The 15,274-nt window shown below is 42.7% G+C and overlaps 1 protein-coding gene across 2 annotated transcripts in view; it reads right to left on the bottom strand.

Moving 5' to 3' along the window:
• The window catches only part of crtac1b (cartilage acidic protein 1b), a 70,861-nt gene extending 70,252 nt beyond the window's left edge, over positions 1-609 (bottom strand). For both annotated transcript variants that reach the window (XM_046351947.1, XM_046351946.1), the window contains exon 1: positions 453-609. The gene's annotated coding sequence lies outside the window, so the exon portion shown is untranslated. The remainder of the gene's footprint in view (positions 1-452) is intronic.
• Positions 610-15,274: the final 14,665 nt, after the last annotated feature.

The following is a 15,274-nucleotide window of genomic DNA, read 5'->3' as shown; positions in this document are numbered from 1 at the left end:
TAGATACAAATGATATAGTCTGCACAGACATTACTTTCAAATCCATAATATATTATCTTGCAAATAGCTTTGGAACAACTGTTATTCTTATAACACACAAATTAAAAGTTTTGCAGCGACTTTTCAGCATCACTGAACATTACAGCATATTGCATATAGGCTACCCAATCCCGCAAACCTTTGACTTGGGTATCAACTTTATACTGTAGTCTAGTAGCCTACCTAACTAACTAACCACCTACCACGAACATATTGTACAAGCTTAGAATAGAACCCATATCAACACATCATTGGCCATGCGCTCGTATGATAGAATATAACACGATATCACTGTGTTGAATGATGACGAGCTAAACTTCCACAGACGCGCTCAGAGCATCCTATCTGCGCGCAGTCCAGTTAAGTACAGTAGCCTACCGCCGCAGAACTGTCAAAAGACCCAGGGTACTCACTCGCAATCACATGGACACACCGACGCAACTATTCCTCCAGCGCCAGAAAGAGTAAGAGGGGACGAGTCAGCGAATTCTGTAGAGATAAGCCACTTCAAGTGTCTCTTGGGTACCAGACTTCTTCATCCATTTACACTAGTTAGAAAAGAAAAGCTTTATGAAATCACTTGTGTCAGATTTAAACCAATCGGCAGACATGTGCGTGAAGTTTTCGGAGGCAGCCAATGGATACTGCGGAAAGGGAGTCGTGGGCGCGTGGAGTGTAGATTTTCTCAGGTGCTCATTAAAATATTAAATGAGTTGCAGCGGGGACCAGGGACTGGGAGACGCGATGGTTATTCGGGAATGCTAAGAGGATGCTTCAATGTCTTTACATTTCATCCTCATCATGATTCATACGTGCATACAGAATCTGTGAAACTTTTCTACTCTTTACATCTTATATGCCCAAATATAGGCTATAGGTTTAACCGTTTTCACCAATCAAAGCATTTTGTCTGCCCCTCATATGTAATGGCAATAATCCAAACGCAGAAAAAAACACATCCATGTGAAAATGAATTCCACTCGAATATAGGCTTCAAAACTTTTTGCAGCTCAGGTGCTATTGGTCTGTCTAGTTTGCCACTATTTCAATTAGGGTAGCATTTTATGAAATGTTACCTGCAGTAGCAATCCCACCTCAGGGTCATTTTTATAGATAAGAGAATCTCTCTGCTCTCAATTTGCAAGGAACATATCACAGACTGTGGGTAGAATAATAGAAACACAACATTTGCACAAGGCATAGGCTTGTACTTCAGAATGGCAGTACCCTCCAGTGAACTAAGCAATGTTACATCAAACAGTGTTATAACACTGAGTGATCCTGCTCTCTCTGCAGTCACAATTTATCTACAGAGAGCTAAGTGAGGAGATTGGAATTGAGTCGGTGCTGCTCAGACACTGATCAGACTAACACGCATACACACACACGCACATGTGTGTGTGCCTTTGCAGGTTTATTGCTGCTGGTCTGCAGTTGTATAATTCCCTGGTCATGCTCTGATGACCTAGCCTCCCTGAGACCCCCTAGCGAAATGAGATGTGTGGTGTGTGTGTCTCTCTCTATGTGTGTGTGTGTCTGTATTCGCTCATGCATCATGCATTTGTGTGTGTGTGTGTGTGTGTGTGTGTGTGTGTGTGTGTGTGTGTGTGTGTGTGTGTGTGTGTGTGTGTGTGTGTGTGTGTGTGTGTGTGTGTGTGTGTGTGTGTGTGTGTGTGTGCGTGTGTGTGTGCGTGTGTGTGTGTGTGCGTGCGTGTGTGTGTGTGTGTGTGTGTGTTTGTATGCACTCCCCACTGAAATGAGACGTTCACTTCTTCAAGGACGTCTCCCACCATAATTTAAAGCCTGTGAGGTTTGGGACGCTTAAAACACACAGACTACTGAGGTCATAAACTTAGTAAACCGATATACACTATATACTGTATCCAAAAGTATGTGGACACCCATTCAAATTAGTGGATTTGGCTATTTCAGCCAAACCCATTGCTAACTGGTGTATAAAATCGGGCACCCAGCCATGCATTCTCCATAGACAAACATTGGCAGTAGAATGGCCTTACTGACGAGTGCAGTGACTTTCAACGTGACACTTTCGTAGGATGGGACCTTTCCAACAAGTCAGTTTGTCAAATGTCTACCCACCTAATGCTGCCCCGGTCAACTGTAAGTGCTGTTATTTTGAAGACGAAACGTCTAGGAGCATCAACGGCTCAGCCGTGTAGCGGTAGGCCACACAATCTCACAGAACGGGACTACTGAGGGCTGAAGCGTAAATATCGTATGTCCTCAGTTGCAACACTCACTACCTAGATCCAAACTGCCTCTGGAAACAACGTCAGCACAAGAACTGTTCGTTGGGAGTAGTCAAAACATGTTCTCCGGAGTGATGAACCACGCTTCACCATCTGGCAGTCCAACGGAAGAATCTGGGTTTGGCAGATGCCAGGAGAACGCTACCTTCCCCAATGCATAGTGACAACTGTAAAGTTTGGTGGAGGAGGAATAATGGTATGGGGCTGTTTTTCATGGTTCAGGCCCTTTAGTTCAAGTGAAGGGAAATCTTAACACTTCAGCATACAATTACATTCTAGACAATTATGTGCTTCCAACTTTGTGGCAACAGTTTGGCGAAGGCCCTTTCCTGTTTCAGTATGACAATGCCCCTGTGCACAAAGCGAGGTCCATACAGAAATGGTTTGTCGAGATTGGTGTGGAAGAACTTGACTGGCCTGCACAGAGCCCTGACCCCAACTCCATTGAACACCTTGGGGATGAATTGGAATGCTGACTGTGAGCCAGGCTTAATCGCCCAACATCAGTACCCCACCTCACTGACGCTCTATTGGCTGAATGGAAGCAAGTCCCTCCAGCAATGTTCCAACATCTAGTGGAAATTTTTCCCAGCAGAGTGGAGGATGTTATAGCAGCAAATGGGGGACCAACTCCATATTAATTCCCATGATTTTGGAATGAGATGTTCGATGAACAGGTGTCCACATACTTCTGGTCATGTAGTGTACCTCTGTAATGTATTGTTATACACTGTGTGTCTGTGTACGTGTGTGTGTGTGTGTGTGTGTGTGTGTGTGTGTGTGTGTGTGTGTGTGTGTGTGTGTGTGTGTGTGTGTGTGTGTGTGTGTGTGTGTGTGTGTGTGTGTGTGTGTGTGTGTGTGTGTGTGTGTGTGTGTGTACTGTTATTGTCTTTTACATACCGTGTAAATCCTTATGTCTTGTCAATTTACTATCGAGTAAAGAAAATGATTTGGAACATAAATAATATATAGAGTATTTTGATCGTTCCACACTATTCTTACAGACTTGTAAAAGTAGTTTAATTTATCATTTGAAAACAGGACATTTCTGTAAAATTATGTAAGCAAAAAATATAAAATCTCCAGATGGAAGTTCATTCATATTGTTTTTATCTGCGCAGCAAATTTCAAAATACCTTGTAGGGTCGATATACAAGCCAACATTAAAGAATGTAAGCAAAATGTGTTGGAACTTACCTGCAGTTCAGGTTTACTCTGAGTGCTTTTCCCATGTGGCTGGTTACAATGTTATTTATGTGGGACACTGGGATACAGTGCTTTCAGAAAGTGCTCATACACGTTGACTTATTCCACATTTTGATAAATGGGGGGGCGGCAGTGACCAACAATCTTCAAGTGTTTCCACAGATTTTCAATGGGATTCAAGTCTGGGCTTTGGCTGGGCCATTCAAGGATTTCACATTCTTGTACTGAAGCCATTCCGGTGTTGCTTTAGGTGTATGCTTGGGGTCATTGTACTGTTGGAATGTAAATCTTCACCCCCCAGTCTAGGATTGTTTGTACTTTGAAGCAGGTTCTCTTCAAGGATTTGCCTGCATTTGACTCCATTCATTGTTCCTTCTATCCTTACCAGTCACCCAGTCCCTGCTGCTGAAAAGCATCCCCAAAGCATGATGCTGCCACCACCATGCTTCACAATAGGGATGGTATTAGATTGGTGATGAGCTCTGCCTGGTTTTCTCCAGACATAGCACTTTGCATTCAAGCCAAAGAGTTAAATTTGTCTCATCAAACCACAAACTCGTTTGCCGTATGATCTCAAAGTCTTTCACATGCCTTTTTGCAAACACCAGGAGTGTCAATGGCCTTTTTCTCTGGAGTGGCTTCTCTCTGGCCACTCACCATAAAGCCCAGATTGGTGAAGTCCTGTAGAGACTGTTGTCGTTCTGTCAGGTTCTCCCATCTCAGCCAAGGAACTCTGTAGTTCTGTCAGAGTGGTCATTGGGTTCATGGTCACCTCCCTGACCAAGGTCCTTCTTGCCCAGTTGGTCAGTTTGGTCGGGCGGCCATCTCTAGGCAGAGTCTGGGTAGTTCCATATTTTTCCCATTTCCTAATTATGGAGACCACTGTGCTCTTGGAAACGTTCAACACTCTAGAAAAAGTTTTTACCCTACCCCAGATATGACACAATTCTATCTCAGCGATCTATGGACAGTTCCTTGGACTTCATGGTATAGTTTCTGCTCGGACATGCACTGTCAACTGTGGGACTTATATAGACAGGTGGGGTTCTTTCTAAATGATGAAAAAACTATTTACAGGTGGACTCCATTCATGTCCACAGGTGGACTCCATTCATGTCCACAGGTGGACTCCATTCATGTTGTAGTGACATCTCAAGGATGATCAAAGGAAATTAGATACACCTGAGCTCAATTTGGAGTGTCGTAGCAAAGGGGTGTGAATACTTATGTAAATATATATTTATGTATTTAATTTTAAATATATTTGAAATTCTAAAAACATGTTTTCACTTTGTCATTATGGGGTATTGTGTGTGTGTATATGTGTGATAATTGTTGTTGTTATTATTATTATTTTAACAAAGGTGGAATAAGTCAAGGGGTATGAATACTTTCTGAAGGTACTGTATATCTATGGTTGAGTGATTGAGGCATCTTTCAGTTAGAGAGTGACTTTTCCTCAGGGAGACATAGTGACAAACGTCAGACTGGAAAAACCCTGGAAACAATGTATAACGCACACACACATACCATTCTAAATCTATCGCTCAATGATAGTAGGACTTCCTGACTCGGTCGCGGAATCAGGGTCCTGCGTGAGTTGAGTCATGGGAAACGTGTGTGTGTGTGTCGTAAATTCCACTTCCCCTCCATCAATTCCCAATCATCCCCTTACTCAGCTAATAAACCCCTGAATCTATCACCCACACGCATAGACACCGTTCTAAGACCTTGCATGCCCCTTCCCCTGTGGAAATTATCCTGATCTTAAAATAGCAGAAGTCCCTTTTCAGGAGTTTTACTAGGGTTAGAAGAAATGTCCCTCTCATAGTGGTAGGCTGTCTAGTGCTACAGCATTTTGATGAATCTCTTCTGAGCTCCATTATCAACGACTGTATGACTGCAAACACAAAGACACACACACACACACACACACACACACACACACACACACACACACACACACACACACACACACACACACACACACACACACACACACACACACACACACACACACACACACACACACACACACACACACACACACACACACACACACACACACACACACACACACAACCCCCATCTAGACACACACACTGTGCTCATGCTGTGATGAATCTCCTCTGTGCAGGGTGGTGAAAGGGAGAACACTTCTCATATCATTAAGCTTTAGTAATGGTCCCCATGCAGTGAACCCTCTGGCACGGTGATTCTCACTCTGCTGGCTAACTAGCCTGCTATGGACTGGGGAGGGATGGAGAGTGCAGGCACTAGATGGCCAGGTCGGAAGGGACATAAATGGCCATACAATTCACTATTAACTGCACACCCTATTTACTGGGAGCACAGTGCAGTTCACCAGGCTGACGTCTAATACGTTCTTGCCCTGCAAACTGCTCTGGATGAGTGCATACATTAATATATAGTCCCACGCTGTTGCACCACAAGACAACTAAATTGTCACCCCGTGTGTATGTATTTTTAGATCAGTATGTGCATACAGTACTGGTCAAAGGTTTGGAAACACCTACTCATTCAAGGGTTTTTCATTATTTTTGCTATTTTCTACATTGAAATAACACGTATGGAATCTACTAGAAGGCAAAAAACTGTTAAACAAATCTAAATATACTGTATTTTATATTTTTATGTAGCCACCATATACTTAGATGACAGCTTTGCACACTCTTGGCATTCTCTCAACAAGCTTCATGAGGTAGTCACCTGGAATGCATTTCAATTGACAGGTGTGCCTTGTTAAAAGTTAATTTGTGGAATTGATTTCCTTCTTATCGCGTTTGAGACAATCAGTTGTGTTGTGACAAGGTAGGGGTGGTATACAGAAGATAGCCCTATTTGATAAGAGACCAAGTCCATGTTATGGCAAGAACAGCTCAAATAAGCAAAGAGAAATGACAGTCCATCATTACTTTACGACATGAAGGTCAGTCAGTTCTGAAAATGTAAAGAACGTTGATAGTTTCTTCAAGTGCAGTCACAAAAACCATCAAGCACTATGATGAAACTGGCTCTCGTGAGGACCGCCAATGGAAGACCCAGAGTTACCTCTGCTGCAGAGGATAAGTTCATTAGAGTTACCATTCTCAGAAATTGCAACCCAAATATATGTTTTACAGAGTTCAAGTGACAGACACATCTCAACATCAACAGTTCAGAAGAAACTGAATGAATCAGGCCTTCATGGTCGAATTGCTGCAAAGAAACCACTACTAAAGGATGCCAATAATAATAAGAGACTTGTTTGGGCCAAGACACGAGAGCAATGGACATTAGACCAGTGTAAATCTGTTCAAATTTGAGATTTCTGGTTCCAACTGCAGTGTCTTTGTGAGACACAGAGGAGGTGAACGGATGATCTCCGCATGAGTTGTTCCCACCATGAAGCATGGAGGAAGAGGTGTTATGGTGTGGGGGTGCTTTGCTGGTGACACTGTCAGTGATTTATTTAGAATTCAAGGCACACTTAACTGTCATGGCTAGCACAGCATTCTGCAGCGATACGCCAACCCATCTGGTTTGCTCTTATTGGGACTATCATTTGGTATTCAACAGGAAACTGACCCAACATACCTCCAGGCTGTATCAGGTCTATTTGACCTAGAAGGAGAGTGATGCAGTGCTGCATCAGATGACCTGGCCTCCACAATCACCCGACCTCAACCCAATTGATATAGATTGGGATGAGTTGGACCATGGGGTGAAGGAAAAGCAGCCAACAAGTGCTCAGCATATGTGGAAAGTCCTTATGTGGGACTGTTGGAAAAGCAATCCAGGTGAAGCTGGTTGAGAAAATGCCAAGAGCTTGTAAAGCTGTCATCAAGGCAAATGGTGGCTACTTTGAAGAATCTCAAATATAAAATATATTTTGATTTGTTTAACACTTTTTTGGTTACTACATGGTTCCATATGTGTAATTTCATAGTGTTGATGTATTCACTATTTTTCTACAATGTAGAAAATAGTAAAAATAATTTAAATGAGTTGAATGAGTAGGTGTGTCCAAACTTTTGACTGGTACTGTACGTGAGTGTGTGAGTGTGTGTGTTTGTATGGAATGCATGTGTGCATGTGCGTGTGTGTGTGCTTACATGCTCGCACGTTTGTGAACCAGGGTTCCAGAGCCCTGGGCTGAGTGCTGAGATCACGCTTCATACACATGGGCTGCCTCCCAAATAGCACCATGCATATTCCCTTTATAGTTTATTAATTTTGTGCAAGACCCATGAGGCTACGTACTGTAGGGTATTAGGCTGCCGTTTGGAACAGAGACATGCTGCTTGCTTGGTGTGTAGGTTTAGCCACCGACAGGCAGCTCAGTAGATCACCTTTCTCTGACAGCTCTCTTAAATGTCCTTGGCAGATCCCCCCCCCCTCCCTCATCCTCTCTCCCTCCATTCACCTCTTCTCTCCCTCCATCATTTCTTCCCTCCATCCGGCCCAGCCTGGATGCTGCCATATTTCTCTCTTTCTCTCTCCCACTCTTTTTGCCCTCACTCTTCACCCCTTTATACCTCTCTCTCTCTCTCTCTCTCTCTCTCTCTCTCTCTCTCTCTCTCTCTCTCTCTCTCTCTCTCTCTCTCTCTCTCTCTCTCTCTCTCTCTCTCTCTCGCTCGCTCTTTATCCTTGAAATTCCTCCTGTGCAATGCCTATATTCTTATCAGTAAAGTAATACAACAATTTGGAATACTGTAGGTGTAGATGCACCTTCCTAACATTGAGTTGCACCCCCTTTGCCCTCAGAGCAGCCTCAATTTGTAGGGGCATGGACTCTACAAGGTGTTGAAAGCATTCCACAGGGATGCTGGCCCATGTTGACGTCAGTGCTTCCCACAGTTGTGCCATGTTGGCTGGATGTCCTTTGGTTGGTGGACCATTCGTGATACACAAGAGAAGCTGTTGATGTCATGGTCGCCGTCGTCGTGGAAATGACCGGACCAAGGTGCAGCGTGGTGAGAGTACATCTTTCTTTATTATAAATGTCGCCAACAAAACAAGAAACAACAAAAATGAATGTGAAGCTTACTAGAGCTATACAGGCCACTAACAAAGACAACTACCCACAAAATACAAAAGGAAGCAAAGGCTGCCTAAGTATGATTCCCAATCAGAGACAACGATAGACAGCTATCCCTGATTGAGAACCATACCAAAACATAGACACACAGAACATAGAGTTTCCCACCCGAGTCCCACCCTGACCGTAGAGATCTTTTTATTCTCTATGTTTGGTTGGTCAGGGTGTGACAGTTGAGCATGAAAAACACAACAGAGCTGGAGTTGTACCGGTACCCCCTGTATATAGCCCCGCTATTGTTATTTACTACTGCTCTTTAATGATTTGTTATTCTTATCTCATACTTTTTTCTGTATTTTCTTAAACCTGCATTGTTGGTTAAGGACTTGTAAGTAAGCATTTCACTGTAAGGTCTACACCTGTTTTATTCGGCGCTGGTGACAAATACAATTTGATTTGATTTGAAACATTCTTGGCACACTCAAACCGGTGCAATGTCACATTATCCCAGGCCTGGGCAATGCGGCCCGCGACCTGATTCAATACTGCCTGCAGAATTAAGCTCAAATCACATAAAGAATTTGTGACAGTAATGTTCTGAAAAAATGTATTTGTTATTCAAATTTTAAAGCCCAATGAATTCTCGCCTTTGTGTAATGATTTAACTCCCACTGCTTGTGGGACATTTATTTTGAAGGCACGTATAAATAACAACTGCACGAGGACAGACATTGACTGACAAACTGACACACGCGTCACAGTTACAAATAATAGTTAGCTAGAAATTGCGCAAAAAAATGTTTTTCAAAGATTTTCAAAGAAAATTAAAGTAGACAATGAATGTCGGGTGTTCCAGCAAGAGTGGACATCAAAATATTTATTTTTTGAGGTATCAGGGAAAGCTGTGTGCTTAGTGTGCAAAGAGAGCATCGCTGTCTTGAAAGACTGCAACTTGTCCCGACTCTTCCAGACAAAGCATGCAGAGAAATATAGGAATATGTCTTGTGAGCAGAGGGCAAGTTCATCGAAAGAGTTGCTTTCTCAGTTGCAAAAGCAGCAAGGACTTTTCACAAAACTGCATTCATCAAACAACGGAATTGCGAGACCAGCTGTTTACTGTCCCACAAAACTGCTTAACATAGCAAGCCATTCGTTGAGGATGAATTCATTAAAGAATGTATAATTGAGTAGTTTACATGTAATGTTGTGCTCACTCTCTTGTGTTTTTGTGCATACCCGTTAACAAGAGTTCTGTCTGTGTTGCTGAAATCACAGTGTACTTTTCCCTCCGTGTAGTTCATTGCATTTTAATAATGAAAATACCTACCAAAAGGAGAACATGGATGTGGTTTATTTATGTGCATGTAAAATAAGTAGCATATCTGTACGTGATTTGAAGTAGATATATCTGTCAACACAGTCATACACATGATGTATAATCCTGTAATATGATTCTGGCCTGCTATGGCAAAAAAAATATTCTAATGTGGCCCTCCATGGAAAATAATTGCCCAGGCCTGCATTATACCATGCCGCATTCAACAGCACTTTAAAATGTTGTCTTTCCCATTGAATGGCACACATACACAATCCATGTCTCCATTGTCTTACGCCTTAAAAATCATTCTTTAATCTGTTTCCTCCATCTACACTGAGGGATGTGGATTTAACAAGTGACATCAATAAGGGATCATAGCTTTCATTTGTATTCACCTGGTCAGTCTATGTCATGGAAAGAGCAGGTGTTCCTAATGTTTTGTACGCTCAGTGTATATAGACAACAACTTCCGAACATCTGACCAACAAGGAAAAGTACAAGAACCAGGACATATATCTTATCGAAGAAAAATATTTGTTTGGCATTCTGTCTCTCTGAACAAAATGTCCCCTCAAAATAATATTTAATATTTTTTACATCATGCGGTTTTGTACACAATCTCTCTTGCACCTCTATCAATCAGGTTTTTAATTTAATGTATGAATATGTGATTTATGTAGCTGGGGCAGATAGTATAAATCTATTGTGTGGAGAGCGCTGATGTTCCTGTATTGATTGACTGTCTTAATAGTGTTTGTTGTTTATCGCTGATCCCGGCAAATAAAGCAAATAAATAGTTCAGATTGAGCTCACTCACAATGATGATCAGTAGTATGGAGGGAGGGAGACAGAGAGGGAGGGATCTGGAACAAGGCAGAGAGTGGGAGAGGGAGAGGGATTACAGATATGCAACAAGGCAAGGAGAGGGAGGGAGGGAGGGAGAGAGTCTTGTATGGAGGATGTAGTCTGTTCAGTGATTGAGTGCTTTGCTGATGTACACTGCTATAGGACAAGACATGAGCAACAGCTCCATGGGTGCGAAGCCAGGGTGAGCCATGGCTCAGCACCCATAGAGCAGTTTGTGTATGTTAAGTGTCTTGCTCAAGGGCACAATAGCCGGAGATGGTATGTAGAATTTTCTGCCAGTGCTATGAGGACTGGACTGGCCTACATTTTTGGCCTGATCTGCTCCTATATAGTTTTGCGTTTGAAGAACATTTCATTTTAACATTTGATTGACAGCCCAGTGTATTATTGTATGCTTAAGGACACAACGTGTCTAATGTGCACCCATAGGCATGCACACACACACACACACACACACACACACACACACACACACACACACACGCACGCACGCACGCACGCACGCACGCACGCACGCACGCACGCACGCACGCACGCACGCACGCACGCACGCACGCACACACACACACACACACACACACACACACACACACACACGCACACACACACACACACACACAGTCTCCAACCCAAGGCCTAAATCAGGTACAAATCTGATCGCTCAGATTCTTATTCTCTGAGTTATTTCTATTCCCGGTGAATTTATCAAATCAATGAGAAAATCTACCCATTGTTATTTCTCAGTGTCTGTGCTTTTCAGAAGAATTGTGACAAATTAACTGTCAAGACAGTCAGTTAGTTAGAGAAGAGAAAAGTTAAGAGAGCTTTCTTTGAGACGTACTGTGGTGTGTCATGTTAAATAAATGAAATAAAGAAACCCTGAGAACTACAAGTGATAGTCTTTAGTTAATGCGTTGACCTGAAATTATCCGCAATAGATAAGAGGGAATATTAATTTCATTAGGTTATGTAACAATGATTTAAAATTGCCCTTGTGTGTAAGGCACAAGGCCAACATTTCATATTTCACTGCTCCTTTCCACACAGCACTAGGAAGTGGCCTTAGGTACAGCTGTAGGATCAGTTTATTCTCCCTATTCAATTTGTAATCATTTGGGGGAAAGTGCATAACTGACCTTAGATCAGTCTAGGGGCGACTTCATTCTACACACACGTATCTACACACTTACACAGACACTCACAAGCAGATGCACACACACACACATGCACACACATACACACACCACACACCACACACACAAACACACCTAAAAGTAGGGAGGGGAACACACAATAAATCAGGACAATTACTCGTCATGTCTCTCAAAGAATGCTCACGCCCCTGGCTAAAATAAACAGAACTTCCCATCCCCATTTCCCTAAGACAGAGCAGGCTGTCACCCTACTGTCGCTGCTGTAGCTACCTCTCCCCCTGCCACCCTCCATCCTCCACCCTCCCACTCTCCCTCTGTGGCGCTACCACATTAACAGTCGATCGATCCTGAATACGAGAGAATGGGAAACGAGAAGAAAATGGAGGGATGTGTCCATCTCCGGTGAAGGGAGGTGTGGTGGACGGGGTTCAGATCAAACGGTGACACAATCCGGATGTTAAGACTACGGCAGGAAGATGGGGAGGATGGAGGCCGGAGGCTGAGGGGGATGCTGAGGGGGGATGGGCTGGGGGGGTTGAGGTGGGGATGCAGGGAGGTGTGTGTTTCGCAGACGTTGACGGATCTTGGCAATCTCACGCTAGTCTCCGCCACTCTATCAGGCGAGGAGCGTTAACATTAGCTGTCAATATCATCAGCCGGGGGTCGTCTAGGTCTGAGAGATACACCGGTCTAGTAACACTCAGTTACCGTGGGCTTTTCTATACTACATACACCTGCCATGCTAGGGCTGAGATACACTAGGCTAACACTGCTCAGATACTGTGGGCTTTTCTATACTACATACACCTGCCATGCTAGGGCTGAGATACAATAAGCTAACACTGCTCAGATACTGTGGGGATTTCTATACTGTCTGCCAGGCAAGGGTACAGAAATACAGAGGTAATGGGTTTGAATCTGGACTCGTCATTTCAGGTGATTTACTGTAATGCTGGTTCAGCCAAGGCCACATTTGTTGACTGTAAAAGGCTTTTCATGAGACTGTCTGCTGAATGACTGCAATGTACCATTCCTTATATACCGTAATATAAATATGCACATGATCGAAGCACCGCAGCAGAGCATTATATTTTACAGCGAATGCTGCAGAAAACGTGAACTCCTTCATAGGCGACTCTTACGTCCGCCCGCACACACAGCTGGCTGTTTAAACCTGTCTGAAAACAGACTATAATATATCTTTGTCTATAAAACAAATCATCTGAGATGCATGCGATTGAACAAGTCACAGGAAGCATGCTCTCCTTTTGTGCCTCCTACTTAAAAATGTACTAGCCTAATCCATAACCCTACAAATACATGTATTAATATATTGTCAAAACACATAGGCCTATTCAATAGCTTAGAAAAAAACAAAGAAACAGAAGTAAAAGTGATTTTAACCTGGTTATAATTAATTTTCTTTCAATTTATGAATAATAAAACAAGGCAACAGTAAACATGTCGTCCCCCACAAATGATGCAGCGCCCCCTTGGGCCAATTGAGATATCGTATGACATACACATTTCAGTTATCGTGTGTGACCACAGATTATCCATTATATTGTTGACATACTCAAGTAGCCACTCGAACAATGAAAATAAATGTCTTAAAAATGGTAGGCAGTTAGCCTGAGTACCAGTCTCTATAGATAATCCACCCCCTGTAGGCCTACTCCGCGTCATGTGCCAAAGAAATACACCACCTGCTAGAGAAGACAGATTTTAGGCCCGGGGGTTATTCCTCTTGCTTTGCGTCTTCATCTCTGGTGTGACTCACACATTTCAGTTAATAACTATAGCTCCCACCTTGGGCCTATCAGTGTAATTTTATAAATGCAGGATCTTTACGGCAAGATGAATCATTCTCCCAAGTTCTGTCAAAATTGGGCCAGTGCTTTCTGAGATATCACGTGTGACTAACATACGAATGGACGGACAGATGGAGACAGATCCTTCAGTCCCCTCCCCTGCAGTCCCCGCCCCAATTTCATCGTGGGGGACAACTCGGCATACAATATTTCCTTGGAAAAGGGAATCAAACATGTTGGATAGGAACTGCCTTTATTAAAGATTCTGCACAGCGGCTTGTTCTAGCCGCTCCACTAGAGCAGCAATCATCAAGTAGATTCAGCCACGGCCCGATTTTTACTATAATATAATATTTGACAAAAACATGATCATTTCAAACCTTGCTTACATTTGTGTACAATCAAATCAAATCAAATTTATTTACATAGCCCTTCTTACATTAGCTGATATATCAAAGTGATGTACAGAAACCCAGCCTAAAACCCAAGCAGCAAGCAGTGCAGGTGTAGAAGCACATTTCTCTCTATTATGCCTGGGAATAGATTTCCAAAATTAAAATAAATGGTGTTTTTACAGTCGTTGATGTCCAACAAGGAACATAAAAACATTTAAAAAATAAGTGTTAACAGATTTTGGATCAGAAAAATGGGGAAATAAACCCACCCACAGGTGATTGGCACCAATATGTGCAGTCTGACTGTAGATAGGCTACCATGGGAATTTTTTCGATATTAAAAAAAGACAGAATGTAACTGACCTGCACAGGTAGGAAAGTGTCCAGATAACAGTGTGCTGATTGACCGGCAGGCTTGGTGTGAAGGTTCTGAAAGATTGATTTCTAATCAATCATCTGAATAATTTAAGAGTCCTAATCAACACCTGATGGGCCATCACTGGATCAATTGAGCCGTGTACACATTGGCAGTTTGAAGTGAGTCAAATCCATTTTTTTTTTTTTTGCATATACAATTCAAATCTCATATTTTTCCTGCAGTCTGAACAGTCAAGAAGTACATGGAATCAGATTTTTTAAGCCACATTTCAAACCACTTTAGATGGTTTGTAGTCAGATACAAATTGGATTCCTGGCCATGTGTCTGAATCTTTAAATCTTATTTGTTTGCCCTCAAGTGGTTTTTAGACCGTTATTTGGCATATCGAGTCTGTTCTGAGACCTCACTATCAATGCGTTTCTATGGGCTACAGTTGTAATGGTTTTCCTCCTCTTCGTCTGAAGAGGAGGGACGAGAAGGATCGGAGGACCAATATGCGGTGTGGTAAGTGTCCATGGTATTTATTTAAACACATAAACTGAACACTCCATAAAAAACAATAAACTTAACCTGAATAACAGAAACCGAAAACAGTACCATGTGGTGTAAAACACGGAAACAATCACCCACAAACAAACAGTGAAACCCAGGCTACCTAAGTATGATTCTCAATCAGAGACAACTAACGACACCTGCCTCTGATTGAGAACCATACTAGACCGAACACAGAAAAACAACCTAGACACACAAAACATAGAATGCCCACCCAACTCACGTCCTGACCAACTAAAACA

Source organism: Oncorhynchus gorbuscha, linkage group LG06 (genome assembly GCF_021184085.1).
Source record: "Oncorhynchus gorbuscha isolate QuinsamMale2020 ecotype Even-year linkage group LG06, OgorEven_v1.0, whole genome shotgun sequence".
Classification (NCBI taxonomy): domain Eukaryota; kingdom Metazoa; phylum Chordata; class Actinopteri; order Salmoniformes; family Salmonidae; genus Oncorhynchus; species Oncorhynchus gorbuscha.
Note: the sequence above shows the minus strand (reverse complement) of the source record. Positions and strands in the feature narration are given on the sequence as shown.